The sequence below is a fragment of the Crotalus tigris genome, unplaced genomic scaffold, assembly GCF_016545835.1.
Source record: "Crotalus tigris isolate CLP2741 ecotype Arizona unplaced genomic scaffold, ASM1654583v1 scf7180000017945.11477521024:1554073, whole genome shotgun sequence".
NCBI classification, from domain to species: Eukaryota; Metazoa; Chordata; class Lepidosauria; order Squamata; family Viperidae; genus Crotalus; species Crotalus tigris.
Window position 1 is genome coordinate 1,305,801 of NW_024096737.1, and position 5,724 is coordinate 1,311,524.

Below are 5,724 nucleotides of genomic sequence, written 5' to 3' on the forward strand. Positions count from 1 at the left end.
CGAGCATGCATGCAAGGCTCTCAGTGATGGCAGCACCTGTGTGAAGCTTCTGGTGCCATCCCCATGCGAGGATCGTACTGCGGCCTACAACAATGTCACCCTGGCACGAGGAACATAGAGCTAGACCGCAAACTCAGAGCCAAACCAAAGCCCGGTATGTTACTTCACAGCCTTCAGCCCTGGACATCACATTACAGAACTCAGGAGGCTACAATGCCAAAGCTCAGGATGTTACAACACAGCCAAACACCCAGGATGGTGCAACACAGAACTCAGGATATCACTACACTAGATCTCAGGATGTCATCACACAACCCATTACCCAGGTCGTTACAACACAAAAGACTAATGGGCACACAGCCAGCACCTCAACTACTTAGGATGTTACGAAACAGCCAAACAATCCATAAACAATAGCTCCTACACAGCCAACCAATCCACCTACAGCAACTAAGCCAACATTCCACACACCCCCATCAATATATATAGAGAGACGGCAGCTCCGATCACACTTTGCTCGCACAAGCACGAAGCCAAAGACCCCAGCCTGAAGATGACGAGTGGGACCTCGTCGAAACATCGCCAAGATACTCTCAATCTTACACGGGAAAAGACCCGAATACACCAAGACCTATATATATAGTTGAAATTGTTAGGGGTTTTTTATTATTGTTTGAGCTATTAGCACAGCTCCATAGCCCAATCCATATACAGTACTTCAGTTGTAGGAGGTGATAGGGCTGTTTCAGGTTGTCCACCTCCACTGGTGACTCCATGAGCATCTCTGAGTAGTGTGGCAATCTAGCTCTCTTTGTAGCAGCAAATTAAAGCCTCCAGTAGAGTTCTTTGAATTTAATTTTAATTTATTTTTCATTTGTGCTGCTCTTGGGTCCCCCCCTTCTTTTTCATATTAAAGGCTAGTAATTGTTTGCCTCAAGTGCATAAAGATGCCATTCTAAAAATAAGAATGAATAATGGTGTGGTTGTTCACAGCATTGTTGCCATTGTGTGGATGCACAGAGAAAATTAGCCAGGCAGGGGATAGGGAAAAGAAAAATTGATTTACTGCCTCTAAATTCCTTCTCACTAGCTGAAGTAAATGGACTAGGTAGGAAAAATCATTTCAAAAAAAAGTTCTGTAACTTTCATACCACTTCAGTCAGTAAGATTTGCAACACTGCTTTGTTGAAGCACATGGGACTCAAAAATGTGGCACATCTGCAGACATAAAAAGAAAGCAATAAAAGTAGTTTTTGAGAGATTAAAGGACAAACAAACAGACAATGCAGAGGATGTCTCACCAGGAAAAAAAGTTGAATTGCATTGTATGAATTGTGTAAATCAAGTATTGGTAGAAACCTAGGGTATATTGTCTCCATAGATATATCCATTAGGGATCGTTCTGGCACTCAGTCATTATTGTAGTGATATAAAGTGCTGCTACATTACTGTACCTACAAAACAGAAGATTAGCATGTTCTTCAACACCAGGGAGGGGGGACTTGTAGTACCACAGAAAGTATAGCTCTCCACTGAGCATTCTAGGATAGGAGTGTTTGCTGAGACTATTGCTGTGTCGTTTTACAACCATATCTAAATGCTGCAGGTTTCCAATTTGGCTCCTTTGTTGGCGAAGCTGGTTCTTTCTTTTCTCAATATTGTAATTTCTACATGGTGCGCCTAAATTTCATTCCATTCGTCACTATTTTTGGCTTACTTTTCCTGATTCCACCAGCTTTCCGGTACAGCGCCATCTGCTGACGTAACCAGCGCCAGTCTCTTCCCTAACCAGATGGGTATTTTATTTCAAGCGACTCTGCAGCTGATGCCCCCTCCACGGACAACTGGAGATCTGAACCAGCCTTGGATCTAACCTACTTCCGGACCGACCTTCTTAAACGAGCCTCCCACGAGTCGAAATGCATGTACGAAACACTAGGCATGTACTCCCGCAGCCACTTCACCAGCCATTGTTTCTTTTGTAACCAAGCATTTTCCTCCGATTAAAAAAAAAACAAAAAAAAAACTAAGATAGTTAACTGAGGCAAGCGGCAAACGATTTCCTTAATTAACAGGAGAAATTCAAAAATCAGAGGTAATTTGCATGCAGAAAAGATCTCTGGCTTCCTTTTGTGCACATGGGCTGTACAACAAACGGGGATAATTTTCTAAAGCGATTGCTGCTCGGGGGAAAAGAGAAGAGATCAAATTTGCTAAATAATTACTCCAGCCCTGCATTCTTCATTCAACAACAAAGTTCCCTTGCGGAGAACACACACACATACACACACACACACAGACAGAGAGAGAGAGAGAGAGAGGACTTTAAAAAATTCAATTATCTTAAAGTGGAAAAATATTAAGAGAAGTAATGGAATATGTGCATTAATAAAATGTTCAGCTCTGCTGAACAGGCTTGTCCTTTTCTCCTCTGCGTTTTATAAGAAAAGCGTTTTGGCAAAACAGGCAAATTAGGCCCTATCTAAAATGCAGAGAGGCTGGAGGGGATAGATACCTTGATTAAATTAAAAAAATAAAAAATAAAATGCTCCATTTTGTTAAAAGCAGTTCAAGTGAACCATAGAATACATCCAATATGAACCATAAAATAGTTATAAATATGAATGACTATTAAATGCAAGAGCACAAAAAATTGAATTAATCTTTTGATTAAACAGAGTACTTTGTTATTTAAATCCTTCTCTCTCATAATTATCAAAATAACAAACTGGGGTTTTTGTTTTTGTTTTTTGCTCTTAGGAGGCAGAATAAGAATCAACTTCATCAACTTCATCATTATTTTATATGTTGTCAAAGATGGAATTCAGTCTCTGTGTTTAGTACCACTATGCATTGTGACCCATTGTACTCTGCCCGGGGGGCCTAAACCAGGGGTAGGCAACCTTGGCTCTTTTATGACTCGTGGAGTTCCAGCACCTTTTTTGGATGGAACCTTGTAGGGTAGGAAAGGTGGGTTGTATGACATGTGTGAGTTCCGGCACCTTTTTTTTTTTTTTTTTTTAGAAAAAAAAGCATTCGACAGATCACTTTCTGATTGCCACCATGTGCTCTGTGGCTTCTCCACTAAGGGAAATTGGACTTAATGGGTCCACATTAGGTACCTGATAAATCTGGTTGGGTTTGATAAATATGCATCAATATGATAAATCTTCAGAGTCAGTTCAACCTACAATACAATGGAAACTAATTGAATAAGAAAAATACAGATGGTGAGAGTCAGGAAGAGATTAAGGAAGTAAGATAAACCATATAGGCAAAAATAGTTGGGTCTGAGAAAGGAAGAGGGAAGTCATAAAATAGATAAATAGTTTTTTTAAAGGAAATGGCTAGCCAGGAAGGTTGAATGGAAAATATGAAAATAAGCTGAATAAGATAAGAAGAGAGGCACATTGAATTGAAAAGCAGGAAAAGAACTTATTGTTTAAAATGGAGATATAAATATATACTAAGTTTAAAATAACCATTTACATGTATATGTGAATATGATTTAGTATGTTATCAGGAAATGTGTATAAGTGGATGGAAAGAGTGTAACCTCATACTACCTCAGCCAATGGGGAAAGAGGAGGGCTGTAGCGGCCGGTGATAGGGATGAATAAAAGAAGGAGATATTTTGGGTTAAAACTTTGGAGAGAACCAAGCTTTGATAGCTTCTCTCCCCGCTTATTGCAATAAACGAAACAAAAGGCCTTCACTGTGTCTTGGCTGGTTATTGCCTCTGGTCACGAAGGAAAGTAGCCAGGAGCACATAACAGGTTCCACAGAAAACCTAATACCGAGGTGATTATAATCACTATATTTGTGATTATTGTTTTCCTTGGCTGCCACTAAACCTTTAGTATTGTGACTGATTTTTTTTAAGTTGATTTCTTAATTCCGTTAGATGCCAGGAATCACTATTTAGAAGCTGGGCAGCCACATAAATCAATTGAAATAAATAAATAAAACATAAACATCAGCAGTGCTGCTAATACTGAAAGCAAGTAAAGCCAAAGTAAGAAAACAGAAATGAAGTTGAGGAGAACATGGCAAAAAGCCATGACATATAGCAGGAAACTTCTTAAACATTTTCAAAGAAAAACAATCAAGCACAGAAGTAGTTGAGCTTCTAAATGATAAAGAAATGAAAAGGATCCTTGAGGATCATTGGGAGAGTTGATGAAAAACTGAATAAATTCTTTGCATCTGTCTTTACTACAGAAGACATAGGACAATATTCTCAGCCTGTACAGGTAGTCCTTGACTAAGAACAATTCAAAAAAGTGACTTATGACTGTTTTCCATACTAAGATGAATGCAAATCCCTGTGATCATGTGATCAAAACCTGGACACTTGGCAACTGGTTCATATTTATGATGGTAGCAGTGTCTTAGGGTCATGAGATCACCTTTTGTGAGCTTCTGACAAGCAAAGTCAATGGGCAAGCCAGATTCACTTAACAACTGTGCTACTAACTTAATAGTTACAGTGATTCACTTAACAACTATAGCAAGAAAGGTTGTAAAATGATGCAAAACTCAACTGTCTCACTTAGCAACAGAAATTTGGGGTGCAATTGTGGTTGTAAGTCAAGGACTACCTGTCCTTATTATATCAGGGTAGGAATTAGGCAACTAAAGCAATTTGGAACAATAAGAGATAGCGTTCTAGTATATCTTGAGAGACTATAATCCATATTACCTTCTGGAGGAGCCTCCGTGGTATCCGGAGCAGAACATCCAGATTCAGTCACAGTTTTGTTCCATACAGTGTTAACCTTGTGAACTCAAAAGCTTCCTCCTTCTGTTATGTATTCAAGATGGACAGTGATTAATGTTTATATATTACTTATATGTAAGGGTGTAGGTCTATAGATATGTTGTATATAGTATGTTTAAATGTGTATTATGTACATGTACACTTTGAGAGCAAGCAACTAAATTTCATTTTTAATGTGTGCCATTGTGCCCACAGTAAAAATGGCAATAAAGGTTATCTTATCTTATCTTACCTTACCTTACTGTCAAGCCCTCCAGGCTCAACATACACAGGGGGAAGGCGAGGATGAAAGGCAGGGCAAAGACCGTCGGCAGCACTCCACCCATCTCCACCCGTCTCCAGCCAGCCAAAGCCTTCGGCCGCTGATCAATTACCTTACCTTAACCTTACCCTACCTTACCTTACTTTCTACTAAAACTCTGGTTCCTGTAACCTTTAACTGGGCAAAACAGTGCACCATAAGGCAAAACATTTTCAACCAAGGTACCTGAAATGGGCTAACGTAGAGAATGCACCCCAAATCTGGGACCTACAACTCCGATGGAATTGAAATTTGGTAGATTTCATCAAATATTTCATGACATAAACAGAATCATAAAGCAGGTTATGGCATAATACCAAAATGTCACCAAACAGTTCCTGTGCTGATGCTTGACTCTCTTATATAATTCAAAGTGGGCTATCTGAATGCATCTCAACTTTTCCAGTGAAGGCTGTATAGATACTCCTCGACTTATGACCACAATTGAGCCCAAAATTTATGTTGCTAAGTGAGACAGTTATGAAGTGGGTTTTGCTCCATTTTATGACTTTTCTTGCCACAGTTGTTAAGTGAATTACTGCAGATATAATACAGTGAAATAATACAGTTGTTAAGTGAATCTGGCTTCCCCGTTGACTTTTCTCGTCATGATTACATAACCCTGAAACTGCAACCATCATAA